This window comes from Littorina saxatilis, linkage group LG12, assembly GCF_037325665.1.
Source record: "Littorina saxatilis isolate snail1 linkage group LG12, US_GU_Lsax_2.0, whole genome shotgun sequence".
Taxonomy (NCBI): domain Eukaryota; kingdom Metazoa; phylum Mollusca; class Gastropoda; order Littorinimorpha; family Littorinidae; genus Littorina; species Littorina saxatilis.
The window spans coordinates 72,171,807-72,187,403 of NC_090256.1; the positions used below are offsets into that span (position 1 = coordinate 72,171,807).

General features: G+C 43.1%; 1 long non-coding RNA gene across 1 annotated transcript; it reads left to right on the forward strand.

Annotated features, from left to right (window-relative positions):
* Window positions 1-4,860: 4,860 nt before the first annotated feature.
* On the forward strand, window positions 4,861-9,800 carry LOC138982723 (uncharacterized). Its single transcript, XR_011460949.1, has 3 exons — window positions 4,861-4,968; window positions 9,111-9,213; window positions 9,725-9,800. It is a non-coding gene; the product is annotated as an uncharacterized lncRNA (long non-coding RNA).
* The last annotated feature ends 5,797 nt before the right edge of the window (window positions 9,801-15,597 follow it).

Consider the following 15,597-nt stretch of genomic DNA (forward strand, 5'->3'; position numbering starts at 1 on the left):
TACTCTTTTCATATACTTTGTTTTTTGCGACGGGCATCAGTTTCTCTTGGCTAAACTGAGTGGAATGGCCTGCCGTTCGAACGGAATGAATGATTCAAATTTTTGTGGACGCCACTACTTTGTAACTTGCGTGTAACAAACTGCGCCTGTAGGCTATAGGTTGGTTTTTCGGTAAAAGAAAAACAAAATTAGTAAGATTTATCTCTACTAATTAGATAAATCAGCCCTGTTACTTCGTTCTTCAGATTTGTCAACTCTTACGAGAAGAGAAGCACATAAATTGCTCAGGACGATCTTTTGAACGGCGGTAGCGCATTGGATACAACTCGTCGCGATATAACCTTCGTGGTTGAAAACGACGTTAAACACCAAATAAAGAAAGAAAGAATTGGATACAACATGGCAGCAGCTCCGGTAAAACAGTTCACAGCGAATGTCACCGCTCCAACAAAACTGGATGTCAGCGGCAATCTCGCCACTAACTGGAAAAAGTTTCGACGTCAATGGGATAATTACTACATTGCCAGTCGTCTAGCACTAGAGAATGACGCAGATGGAAACGAAACGGCGTTTCAGTGTGCAGTATTCCTTGCAACCATAGGAGAAGATGCAATGGGAATTTATGAAGGTCTCAAGTTTGCCACTGCAGAAGACAAAAATAAACTCTCAAAGGTGTTGCAAACGTTTGAGGATCATTGCGTAGGCCATACAAATGAAGCTTACGAATCATACCAATTCCATTCCCGTCGCCAAGAAGAAGGAGAGAGCATAGAAGCATATCTTGCGTGCCTCAGACAACTTGCAAAAACATGCAACTTCAAGGACGAGGATAGGATGATAAGGGACCAAGTGGTCATGGGAATCCGAGAGGATACACTGAGAGAGAAATTGTTGGAGAAAAGAAACCTCACAGTGGAGGACTGTCTGGATACGGGCAGAATTCACGAGAAATCAAGGCAACAGCTTCAGTCCATGGCAGCCAACAACCATACCCAAGTCAACAGGGTCAGATCAGATCGTCAAGGACAGAGACCGTCTGACCATAACCAAAGGAAGAAGTACGGAGAAGAGAAGCACTCCAAGTGCGGAAGATGCGGAAAATCCCCTTCACACAATAGACAAGATTGTCCAGCGAAAGATGCAGAGTGCAGAAAATGTGCAAAAATAGGACATTACGCCAATGTGTGCAGAACAAAAGCAGGAGTTAGGTACGTGGAGGAAGAAGATGAAGACGAAGCCTTTCTGGGCACAATTAGGACAGAATCAGTCAACCAGATCGAAGATGACAAATGGCACGCCAAAATAAAAGTCAACGGCAGGCTCATGAACTTTCGTCTCGACACGGGAGCTGATGTCACAGTTGTGCCAGATCGATGGTTCCGCAAAAACTCTCCTCACATCCAGCCTACCGAGAGGAAATGTACAGCTGCAGGGCAACTTCCGCTCACTATTCTCGGGGAATTTAAGGCAACCCTAGAAACGGAAAAGAAATCAGTCACCGAGAATCTGGTCATCGTGAGGGATCTGAAGGAACCACTGTTGGGGAAAAACGCATTGGAAGCATTACACCTGGTTGAACGCATCTACACGGTTGATGCAGATAGTGAGATCAAAGAGAGCTACCCAGAGCTTTTTGAAGGCCTAGGCAAGATGCCCAACAAATACACAATCAGAATGAAAGACAACGATTCACCCTTTTCCATCTCAACGCCTCGACACCTTCCATTGCCTCTGAGACAAAAGGTCCAGGAGGAACTAAAGAAAATGGAAGAAGATGACATCATCAGACCGGTAACGAAGCCAACAGACTGGTGTGCACCAATCGTCGCCGTCCCCAAGCCAAATGGCCGAATCAGGCTATGTGTGGACTTCACCCGGCTCAATGAGAAAGTCCAGAGAGAGAACTTTCCACTGCCAACGACAGACCAGCTTTTAGCAAGGATTTCGGGAGCGAAAGTCTTTTCAAAGCTAGACTGCAACAGTGGCTTCTACCAGATTCCACTCGATGAGGAATCTCAAGAACTCACTACTTTTATCACACCGTTTGGGAGGTTCTGTTTCAAGCGTTTACCTTTCGGGATCTGTTCGGGCCCAGAAATCTTTCATCGAGAGATGACACACATCCTCGCCGGGGTACCGGGTGTCATTGTTGACATTGACGACGTTCTCATTTTTGGGAAAGACCAAGAAGAACACGACCAGAGACTCAAGATGGTTCTGCAGAAACTCAAGGAGGCAGGCGTCACACTCAACAAAAAGTGTACCTTCTCACTCCACACTGTCAAGTTCTTAGGTCATCTCATATCACCGGAAGGCATTGAGATCGATCCTGCGAAAGTGGAAGCCATTACCAACTTTCCCAAGCCAACAAACATCACAGAGTTACGGCGCTTTCTGGGCATGGTAAACCACGTTGGAAAGTTTGCTCCAAACCTCGCGGAGACAACAGAACCCCTCCGACAACTTCTACACAAAGAAAATGATTGGATCTGGAATGAGAAACAGGAATCTTCATTTCAAACTCTGAAGCAGCAGCTGAGTTCCGCACCAGTGCTTGCTCATTACAGTCCTGAGAAACCAACAAAAGTGTCAGCAGATGCATCTTCCTTTGGCATGGGAGGAGTTCTTCTACAAAAGGAAGAAGACGAATGGAGACCCGTCTTCTATGCATCAAGAGCCCTCACTAGCACGGAACAAAGATATGCACAAGTGGAGAAAGAAGCTTTGGCCATGACTTGGTGTTGCGAAAAGTTCAGAGACTTCCTCGTTGGACTATCAAGATTCGTGATTGAAACAGACCACAAACCCTTGTTAGCCCTCATGCAAACCAAGCTACTGGACGAGTTGACTCCGCGCATACAACGCTTCAGAATGAGAATGATGCACTTTTCCTACGACGTGATCTACAAATCAGGAAAGAATCTCACGACTGCCGACACGCTGTCTCGGGCTCCTGGGAGCGTTCCTGCTGAACAGGATCGCCAAATGGAGTTTGAGACACAAATGCATGTCCAGCAAGTTATTGAGAGTCTTCCAGCGACGGACCAGCGTATTGAAGAAATCAAACTCAAGCAAAGCACAGACGAAACCTGCAGCAAGATCATCGAATTTTGCAAAGTAGATCATTGGCCGGAACATGCAAAGAAGAACCATGTGCTGAAACAGTATTGGACAGCAAGAAACGATCTGACAGTCGTGCAAGGAATTCTTCTCTACCAAAGTAGACTGGTTATTCCCAGCGAGATGAGAAAAGATATCCTGCAACGTCTTCACGGAGGTCATCAAGGCATTGTCAAATGCAGAGCACTTGCCAGAAGCAGCGTCTGGTGGCCAGGATTGTCCAATGATCTGGAAACAATGATACAAAACTGCAGCGTTTGTGAGAAGGAACGAATTCTACCGCTAGAGCCTTTGAGACCTAGTAGTACACCTGAGTATCCATGGCAACGCATAGGAACGGATCTGTTCGAGTGGAAGGGTCACCAATATTTGCTGGCTGTGGATTACTACTCGCGCTGGATTGAAATCGCTCACCTGACACAGACAACCTCTTCCGCAATAATCCAGCATCTGAAATCCATCTTCGGTCGCCAAGGAATCCCAGAGGTAGTCATCTCGGACAACGGTCCCCAATACAGTTCCCGAGAGTTCGCCAAGTTTGGTGAAACATACGGATTTACGCACATAACCAGCAGTCCGCATTACCCGAAAGGGAACGGAGAGGCGGAGAGGGCAGTGCAAACGGTAAAAAACCTCTTAAGGAAAGCCGAAGACCCCTACTTAGCAATGCTGAACTACCGAGCTACCCCACTCCAACAGGGATACAGCCCAGCAGAATTATTGAACGGAAGAAAACTCAGAACTACGATCCCGACCATGAGTTCCCACATCCCCAATCACCCAGACGTCGACAAGTTCAAGGAGAAGGATCATCAGCTGAAAATGAAACAAAAGGCATACTTCGACAAGCGTCATCGTGTTAAAGCCTTGTCTCCTATGGATCAGCCAGATCAACCAGTCTGGATCAAGACTCCTCGTGTGACCGAGGGTTCCGTCGTGAACTCTCAGCCAAATCCTCGGTCCTACATACTTCAGACCCCAACTGGAAACCAACGACGAAACCGACACCATCTCCGTAAACGCAGTCTCCAGCCTTCTCCAGGACCTGGGGATATTCCAAGAGCAACGTCCCTCCTGCCAGCTCACGCTGCAACTGAAAACGATGTGTCACCAGGAAGTCAGCTGCCTCCACCGCTACTGCCGTCCACTGAGGAAGAGACAAAGGATACATCGACTGCAGATGCCCCTACTGAAGTCATCCGCAGCAGAGCCGGTCGGATCATCAAGCCGAGAGAAATTTGGGATATGTGAATGAACGCTAACGCTCACTCCAAAGAAAGGGAGATGTAGAGTAATCGGATTCTTGTAATCGGTTTCGGTATTCAGTCACCGGGCACTTCCGCCTGCTCAGGGTTCAAATAAAGCCGACCCAAACAGCCACGCACTCTTTGTAGTTTGTCCACTTCGTTCGTGTCCCAGTTGTGCTCTAAAGAACACCACAGACGATACCTTCCGCCTGTGGTCAGTCCACAGGCGCAAGGTATCGTTCACTGAACCAACACGTAGATCTAGATAGCTGCCATGTACAGGGATGTTGTCATTAATTTGAAGAAGAAGATTACCACTACCACGTTTTTGCAACATCTTTTTAATGTGCATTATCATAATATTTTATACATTCCTTTTGTTTTTAAAGATTGAGTCTAACTTGAAATACTCAAATAGGTAACCTTCTGATCGGTTCCCAATTATTTTATTGCAGGTTGGCATCAATCAGAAGAGAGCTATCTAGAGCTACATGTTCAACTTCAAGGTCTCCTCTCAGCTGAAAAAGCCAACCGATTGCTGCATGATCTTGAGGCTGTCACTGACAGAAGTAAAATATTTGATGCCACTGCCGCAAATCAGGTAAGAGTAAGGCGAAGAGGTTTTATTGTGTACAACTGTCAGTGTTATGATGTACAGTGTGTTTTTTCCTTCCCCTCCCTCACGAGTCACATTCTCAAGTTCTGGTCAGAATAACTCATATGGAGGTGTGTGTGCATGTGTGACTGTGAGCAAGACTGAGAGAGTGTTTTAATTTTATTTTTATAATTCATGTTCAGGGATAATAATAAAATAATGAACACCTACTGACTTAGAGTCCAAACCACAGAACTGCTCGAACCTCTTAGCTTTATTTCACCAGTATGATGATCATGCAGTTCCTCCAGTATTAGAATCATTACTAATACTAGAAGCGCATGACTTTCAGTGTGTACCTTTAAGTTTAATAAAGTACAATGTATTGCTGTAAACAGTCACTCACTCACTCACTGTCAGGATATCTCATTCTCAGTGAAACTGTGTGTCAAGTTTTATTATTTTTTTCCTTTGTGCTCTACACACATGCATACATGTTATACATACATATAATATACATATGTTATGCACACATCAACTTGTCTACATTTTATGTCTGTCACTATCAGTCCATGTGAACACATTCAGTTCACTGATTTAGTCAAAACTTCACTAAATGTAAAAGGACTTATAAAATTTTATATTCTAGAAAGATATCAATGCCACTGTCCCACAGTATCATAAGAATCAAGCGTTAATGTTGGTTTGGTCATCTGTTGTCATTTGTTGTTGTTGTTGTTGTTGTTTTATGGGGGAGGGTGCAGTGTGTAAATTCATCTGGTTCTGTGCCGGACAGTGTGTTTGTTGTTCCTCCACATAGGTAAATATCATACTGCATGTAGCTACTAATACTACTTGTCCTGTCAACTAACTGTTTTAAATTTGGTGCTCACAGGAATGTTACTTCAGCCAATATTATATACTGTTCAAAAAAAGAAACGCATAGTTGCTACTTGCCAAATTTGTTTTATTTTTCGAAAAAATTAACAGAAAATCCAATATTTAGATTATTTGTTTGAAATTTGGTATGGACACAGTTGAATGCACACACAGTTCATTTGCATCTTCAAATTAATCAGTCAATCAATACGATTGGGTGCCGAGGCTGTCAAGTCAGTAGGGGGTGTGACTGCCTTGAGCAGCAACAACTGCCCGGCACCTTCTGGGCATGGACTGGATCAGATGCCGGATATCTTGCTGTGGGATGGTGTCCCACTCCTCCTGAAGTGCCTGCAATAGATCGCGGTGATTTGCCGGCGCTTCTTCTCGCCTGCGCACACGTCTGTCCAATTCATCCCAGAGGTGTTCTATCGGGTTCATGTCTGGCGACATGGATGGCCAGGGAAGCACCTGGACATGGTGGTCGGTGAGGAACTGGGTGGTGAGTCGTGCTGTGTGCGGGCGAGCGTTGTCCTGCTGGAATATGGCATTCTGGTCAGCCAGAAGAGGAAGGGCGTGTGGGCGCAGAATTTCCTCCACGTATCGCTGGGCAGTTATGCGCCCTTGGACGTGCACCAGGGTGCTCCTTCCAGCGGTATTGATCGCCCCCCACACCATGACGCCTCCACCACCATGAACGGGTGCCTCATCCACACAGTTGGGCGCGTAACGTTCGTTTACTCTCCGGTAGACCCTCCTCCGACCATCATGTCGCTGGAGCAGGAAGTAGGACTCGTCGCTGAACCACACGTGTCTCCAGTGATTCCGGACGGTCCAGCGAAGGTGCTGGTTGCCCCACTGCACTCGGTTCTGGCGATGGCGGCGGGTGAGGACAGCTCCTCTGTGAGGTCTGCGAGCTCTCAAACCAGCTTCATGCAGGCGGTTCCGCACGGTCTGGTCCGATAATCGGTGTGGCCCGGGGAGAGCCTGGACAGAAGATGAGGCCGACAGGAAACGATTCCGGAGGTGGCGGAGCCGTATGAAGCGGTCGTGAGCAGCAGTTGTCGCCCTTGGTCTTCCCACTCGTGGCAAGTCAGCAACGGAGCCAGTGGCTTGAAACCTGACCCACAGTCTACTGATGGTGCTCTGGGACACGTGGAAGTGCCTGGCGATTGCACTTTCACTTTGGCCTGCTTGTAAACGACCCAATGCAATTTGGCGGTCTTCTCTGCTCAATCGGGCCATCTTTCGTCGCTGAATTGTCGTCTGATTTCTTTGTGGCGAACAATCCGCTTTTATGGGTTTTGGAAGACATGGTGAGAGCTCAATATTCCCCGAGTTTCACGAGATTACACTGAAGCATGACGAGTGGTCATGCCAAATGAGCAATTATTATTATTATTATGAACATTTGTGCGCCTAATCTAAATATAGCCCTAGGCGCTTACAAAATATAAAATACATAGTGAACATTATACGAAACACAAATCGACAAGGACTCATACACTCGCAGACAGGCGCACAGCGAGAACGCGACGCACTCACTCATACCAACTACAGGCACATGCATTCTAGACGGAAAAACAGTCGTAAATAAATAATAAAGTATTGGATACATGTACATAAAGTTAGTTGAGAGAAGAAGAATAGAGCTGGAAAGGGAAGAAGAAGGAGAAAGAAAGAGACAGATCAAGGACCAGCAGGAGAGGGTGATGTGTGGTCATTAACGGACTAGTGAGGGAAGAGGTGTGTTTTGAGTGAGGTTTTGAATGATTGCATAGATGTGGAGTGCCTGAGTGAATGCGGGAGTTGGTTCCAGATGGATGGGGCCTGGTAAGAGAAGGTGCGCTGGCCATATGTTTTGGTGCGTGCTGATGGTATCCTAAAAAGGCGGGTGTCTGCGGAGGATCTTAGGGAGCGAGAGGGGGAGTAGACATCAAGAAGGTCAGAAAGATAGCTAGGGGACGATAGATCAAAGTTTCTGAAGCAGAGTGTGGAGATCTTGAACTGAATCCTCTGTTGAACAGGCAGCCAGTGTAGGGTTTGAAGAAGAGGGGTGATGTGGTCATGCTTGGAAGAACGAAAGATGAGGCGGGCGGCATGATTCTGAACACGCTGAAGCTTTTCGATGATGTAGTTGGGAGAGCCAGATAGAATGGAATTGCAATAATCGAGTCGGGATAGGACAAAGGCGCAGAGCAGAGTTTTAGTGGCATCCTCAGTGAGGAGATGACGGATGGAGGAGATGCGGCGGATTTCAAAGAAGCAAGTGCGACAGACATTGGCAACATGCTGATGGAAGGACAGGGACTGGTCAAGAGTGACACCTAGGTTGCGGACAGCAGGAGAAAGAGCAATAGAAGAACCATTGAGATCGACAGACGAGGGAAGAGAAGGATGATTGAGATGTTTTTTAGGAGAGACAAGAATCATTTCGGTTTTCTCCTCATTAAGCTTCAGCTTATTCAGGTCCATCCACGCCTTGAGGTCGGTGATGCAAGACTGGGTGGAGGCAATGAGGCGAGGGAGGTCAGAGATAGGTCCAGAGAGATAGAGTTGGTTGTCGTCGGAGAAGCTGTGGTGAGAGAGAAAGTAGTGAGCGGCAATTGAAGGGATGGGTTGGGTGTAAAGGACGAACAAAATAGGCCCCAGGACGGAGCCCTGGGGCACACCGTACTGTAGAGGAGAAGCAGAAGAAGATAGGCCGTTCACAGAGACAGACTGGTAGCGATCGGTGAGATAGGACTGAAACCAAGAAAGGACAGACTGAGAAATGCCAAAAGAGTTTTGAAGGCGGGACAAGAGCACGGCATGATCAATAGTGTCAAATGCCGCGCTCAGGTCCAGCAGAGAGAGAAGGCAGACGTCGTTGTTGTCGAGTGCAGTCAGTATGTCGTTGCTTATTTTCAGTAGAGCAGTTTCCGTCGAGTGTCCAGAGCGATAGGCAGATTGATTGCAGTAGAGAAGGTGGTTGGCTTCAAGATGGTCCAAAAGCTGGGAGAGTACGATTTTTTCTGTTATTTTGGAGAGAAATGAGAGATTAGACACTGGTCTGTAGTTCTTCAGATTTTCAGGATCCAAGCAATTTTGACATTGTAGCCACTGATAACGCATGCGTCACGTGCAGAGCTCACTTGTGGCAATGGACAAAAGGTCGACGACCAGATAAACATTTTCTGCAGTTTGGTGGATATCCTTGTAGCCATATAACTAAATTAACCAAATATTACAAGCTATGCGTTTCTTTTTTTGAACAGTATATATTACAGGTTGGCATCGATCCGGCACAGTGGAAGAAGCAGATTGATTCCTTCATGATCCGGAGGCTGTCAAGACTCAAATGGGAAATATTTCATGCTAATGGCAATTCAGGTAAGAGTTTTGCTACATGATCATATTGTGTTTTATCCTCCCTCTCAGTCTCAAGTTCTGGTTACATTCTGACTGTTGGTGTGTGTTTGTGTGTGAGAACCCAAGTGTGTGTGTGTGTGTGTGTGTGTGTGTGTGTGTGTGTGTGTGTGTGTGTTTGATTTTCCCTGGCCAGTCAGGAGAGCTGCCAGACATTATTAGTAATAATACCTGCAGATTTTTCTAGTCCTGCAGATTGATGTTACACACCTTTGCTTTGCTTTTTGAATTTGATAGCAAGCGCTGACTGGGAATATGTCTTCTATATTTCATATATTTTAAATTGAAGTAGGCATTAGAACTAATGTCTACCAGGGAATTAGAATGTTTACGCTCTTGGCATTGATGTGGGTTTAGTGTGTGTGTGTGTGTGTGTGTCAGTTACAAACACAATTTACTCCTTACTCATACTTAAAACTTGTTCTTGTCATTGTGTTTGGATTTAAGATCAGTTCCTTTGTCATTCATTTGTCAGTAGGGACAGAAGATGACGAAGACCTGGCCAGTGAATGTGGATGAAAAGCAGTGCTGAGACTGCTATCCAAGTCCAGCTGTGATTGATGGGGAAACTACAGCAACAGCGGCAGTAAATGTCCACTCAGTATTGGTTGTACTGCACTGAGCATTATAACTTGTTGCTATTGTAAATTTGTGTCAATGTTTTAAAGGCCCACTACGCCTCATTTAAAAAGTTGTCCTCACCTTTAACATGGGATAAGACCATCCCTCCACTTTGTCACAGACCAAAAATCAACACTTTGACTGCTTTCTATAGTGAGGTAGATGTTTTGGTGGTTTCGGTGAATTTTTTTTTCTTTAGAAGAAGCTGTACCTAAATTGATTCTTTAAAAAGATACCACTCTGTATAGAGAGCCTTGAGGCAGTTCATTTTTGGTATGCAACTATTAGTGCCCGTATGGTCTTATTTCATGTAAAAGCCTCGGGGATGTCGTCAGGCGTCCGACATAGACGGATTGAAAGGCTCAAATGTCTGATTCACATAGCCGCATGGCGGTCAGATGTCCTATCATTTTGAACTGAGCGCTGTCATTGTCCGATAAGAACTCCATTCCTTCGGACAGCGCACTATTCTATATTTTTCTCTCAAGATACACATTTTCAAAAAGCGACCGAGCACTCGCGCGTACATGTGCACTGAAGTTGTGCAGTGCGGATCTTGTGTTTTCGGGAATTCCAAACCGTTTGTGAGATGGGCTGTTTGGGTACACCTGTCTGCACATTAAAGTTAGGAGTACGGGAGACAACTCCAACTGACCATAAGTCTTGCGTCTGCTTTTGGTTTCAGTTCGAGACATTTTGACGAAGCGCATTGAATTATGCCATCGAAATAAAACTAAGGCCTGTCCACTTACAAAAACTGCTCGGTCAAAGTAAAATCTTACATTTTGTTAAGGAAATGTGCGGCAGTAAAATTGAATTTGGAGAATACATGGAATAACCTGGTTTTCTGGGAAGTGACATAAAAATAAATAGAACAATTGTGAATACTTCTTCTTCTTCTTCTGTGTTCGTGGGCTGAAACTCCCACATACACTCATGTTTTTGCACGAGTGAATTTTTACGTGTACCCGCCGCGGGTTAGGGGGAGTCCCATATTGGTTGGGACGAGAAAGAATTTACCCGATGCTACCCAGCATGTCGTAAGAGGCGACTGACGGTTCTGTTTCTCCTTTTACCCTTGTTAAGTGTTTCTTGTATAGAATATAGTCAATGTTTGTAAAGATTTTAGTCAAGCAGTATGTAAGAAATGTTAAGTCCTTTGTACTGGAAACTTGCATTCTCCCAGTAAGGTCATATATTGTACTACGTTGCAAGCCCCTGGAGCAATTTTTTGATTGGTGCTTTTGTGAACAAGAAACAATTAACAAGTGGCTCTATCCCATCTCCCCCCTTTCCCCTATCCCATCTCCCCCTTTCCCCGTCGCGATATAACCTTGAATGGTTGAAAACGACGGTTAAACACCAAATAAAGAAAGAAAGAAAGAATTTTTACGTGTATGACCGTTTTTACCCCGCCATTTAGGCAGCCATACGCCGCTTTCGGAGGATTGTGAATACTGATCGACATAGAGTGCCGTTGCTATGGAAACAGTCGTTACATTGGATTTCTAGGAAACAGTTTAACAGCAACATCATACATCAGAAATTCCTAATATTTGGCACAAAGATGCACATGTATCATATCTACAATCATATAGAACGATTTTTTTTTTATAACAGACTACAGTTGAATTTTGATATCTTTTGTCATAAGAATGAACGAATTTCTCACTGCATATTCATTAAAAGCTCCCATGGGGTCGCCTTCACGCGGCGGGAGTGTTTCCACAGAGCTACCCCACCCCTTTACTTCTCTTCTTTTGTCTTATTTCTGCCTTACCAGTCCTTTCACCTATATTTCCTTCCAAGAAAACTCTCCCAACTATTCCCTGCAGTTTTCCAATTCTTTTCTTGTTGTCTTATTTCTATCTGACTGGATCCATCACCTTTATTTCACTTACCAAAAGTCTTCTTTTCCACATCCTTATTTCTCTGCACCCCGCATGTTGTAAGAGGCGACTAACGGATTATGTTTCTCCTTTTACCCTTGTTTAGTGGTCCTTGTATAGAATATAGTCAATGTTTGTAAAGATTTTAGTCAAGCAGTATGTAAGAAATGTTTAGTCCTTTGTACTGGAAACTTGCATTCTCCCAGTAAGGTCATATATTGTACTACGTTGCAAGCCCCTGGAGCAATTTTTTGATTAGTGCTTTTGTGAACAAGAAACACTTAACAAGTGGCTCTATCCCATCTCCCCCCTTTCCCCTATCCCATCTCCCCCCTTTTCCTCGTCGCGATATAACCTTCGTGGTTGAAAACGACGTTAAACACCAAATAAAGAAAGAAATTCATTACAATAATTAATTTAAATTCAACTGTAGTTGTTTAAAAAAAAACACGTTCTATATGATTGTAGATATAGTACATGTGTATCCTTGTGCCAAATATTATAACTTTCTGATGTATGATGTTGCTGTAAAGCCGTTTTCTAGAAATCCCATATGATGCTGTAAATGCCAGCACCAGCAGTCAATATTCATCCACAATGTTTTCATTCATTTTAATAAGTCACTTCAATAACTGCCCAGAAAACTAAGTTATTCCTTGACTGTATTCTTTAAGTTTGGTAATTTTAGTGCCGCACATTGCCTTAAGTCATAAATAAAGGGTTCCAGTAACATACCATTCTTCTTTATTGATTATAAACTTTGGAAGGTTAGATGTTGGATCTGTTTTTAAAAAATATTTCCTTGATGTGTTGTACTAAGATCAACCGTCTGCTTGGACATACACTATAGATCCACTACCTGGCTGCTGTCTGCGGAAAATCGATTAATTCATAGAAAAATATGCCTCACAGGGAAGCAGCTAGCCGGTTGACTGTACATGTGTTTGTGTAGAGGTGTTCTTATTGCATGTTCAAGCCAGGACAAATGGTGACCTGAAACATTTACATATGTATGCAGGACTGCTACTTTTAAGCTTAGGTGCAAGTGTGATGATATATTTGTTTGACTGATTATGGGCATTAAAATAAAACTGCAAAAAGAATACTTACACTTGAGATCTGATTTTGTGTGTGTCTGTGTGTGTGTGCGCATGAGGGTGTGTGTGGGCCGTTTGACATACTTGCAGAAGAAACAAACAGAGGTAACTGATAAACTGCATTTATTAACACAAAGATGTAAACAAAGTGAGTTCACACATTTCACAAAAGTAAAACAAGGCAGTCTCACATGCATTCACAATATTTAGTACTCGCATGAATGGCCAAAGATTATAGGCTGAGAATGCAAGTTCTAAATTGGCACATTTGTACATGTAGCTGCATCCGCTAGACATATATATATCCATCTTACAATAAAAAACAACAACTAGTGGTTAGGACATTGGCCTAAACATCTCTAGATCCTAGGTTCGAATCTCTGCAGAGGCATTTAATTTTTCCCCTTGGTTGAAATAAAAATGCTCAATCCAGAGAGAGCAACCGTAAAGTTACCAGGGTAAAAGTAAAGCGTTGAATGCAGCTATGAAGGTCATGCCAGCAGTGTGGGTCAAGATTCAGGCCGCCTTCTATGCACAGAATTCTGTGTAGGATTCTCAGCTCTATCTTTACAAACACATAATCCCCAATAGCCATACAGTGGAACCCCCCTTTTAAGATCCCCTCCATTTTAAGACCTTGTTTTCTCAGACTTTCTGTTCATAACCTCTGTAAATTTTAAATTTTACCTCCATTTTAGGACCCCCTCCTTTTTAAGACCTGATTTTCTCCGATTTTTGGAGGTCTTAAAAGGGGGGTTCCACTGTAGCTGTAAGACATAATTTTGTTTAAAACTCTTATGCCTTTTGGGGGAAATAAATTAATAAGAAAAGACATCACCACACTAAGAAGTCAGGGTGCTGACTTTTGCTATGTGACCAAGTGGAATGATTTTCTTATCCCATGCAAAAAGCCCGATGAAGGTCTGACACAGTGAGGTGAAGTGTTTTAATGAGGCAGAGCAGGCCTTTAAAAAATAAGTTCACCACATCCAAGTGAAAGACACAATCTTGGCAAACTGTATTACAAAAGCAACATTTCAGCACAACATAAGAATGAATTGAACCATCCAGGATGCACCAGAACGACCCAAAAACAGAATCAATGAAAATCTTAAACAAGATAAAGTACTGACTAGGATTCAAAGGAAGAAAAATTCATGGGTTAACACATTTCATGTGCATACATTTCATGTGCATAATGCAGTTAAAAGATCTAAATTCTAATATTGCAAACAAAGTCTATACATGAACACGCATTGACCGAAACATACACACACATCTCCCAAAGCTAAGCCTGTGTGTAAAATACTGCCTGTGAACAGCTTAACTTAAAGCACTCAAACAACATAAAAGATAATACCACTTTATGTAGTAAAAACAAACAAACCGCTGTTTGCTGTAAGAAAATATCTGCATACCAAACACTACCTGTATTTCGTTGAATTGACAACTTACATTTATAAGTCAAAATGTACCCTTTGATCCACATCGCACCACACATTATTTGTGTAGAATGTTATTGTTAATGTGTTACATCATACATGTTCATTTCACCACTAAGGCAACAGAAAACCTCTGTAAGTGTCAGCATCTTCAGATGGACTATATTAAAGCAGTTCTGGTAGCTCCGTCAGCACAGAATGGACTGAATCTGATCATCATCCTCAGCAAAGCCAGGCACTACTCTGCAAGCTGCCTGCACGTCATATCTCGGCACCCCACTTCCTGGAAAATAAAGAAAATGTATTACTGAGCACATCCAGACTTTGCTGTGCACTGATGGGGATATGTTTTGGGTATCGAGAAGAGGGTGTGGGGTGGGGGTGCGGGAAGGTAGGTAGGAGGTAATACTTGTTCTTCACAAGATCAGTGGGATGGAGAATGGTGGGGGTGATACTGACAGTGACAACTATGAACTAAACTGTAAACCTTATTCTGTAATATTACAGGTGCCATCATTTCTTCCTGTGAAAACCATTTATTTCATGGATATAATTATAATAGATATACTTTCATCATTAAAATTAAAAAGATAATCTTTCATCATTAAAATTAAAAAGACTTCCTGCTTCCTCACAAGAACCTTTCTAACGACATGATATCTTGTTATGCTGCAGATGTGAGCGGCTTTTCTGGAATGTGATGGAAAGTTACTATTTTTTTAAATTCAGCATGAGCCTTCATCCCACACACATTCCCTATTTAGCGTTGACACCTTACAGTTTTGTTGAGAAATGTGATGTGAATTCATTCAGAAAAGTGTAACTCTGCGCAGGGGCAGTCAGGGTGTTGAATGTAGAAGTAGGTATCCAAGTACACAGGCGGTATTACAATTTACATTGTAACTCTTATTCCATGTAAAAAAAAACTATAAAAAAAAACTTGCCAGATTGTGAGCCAAGAAAAGGACTGACTGTATTTAAAATAATTCCAGTAATGAGTAAATCTTTTATTCTAGCTATTCCATGTTTTACTTTCTTGCATCACAATAGTTCAATGTTCATACAAACAGTATAATGCACTTTATGAGTATAGGGTTGCAACAAACTTTAAGATGGGAAGGAGAGAGAAAATAAAGATATTTGTACCATTATGTATATAAAGTACATCATACCAATTACCATGCACAGTATTACTATGCATTTTCAAATACATGTATGAATAATTTAATCTACAAAGTACTTGTTATTCAATTTACAAAGAACAAAAGACTGCTGAATGATCTACATCTGTATGTTTAT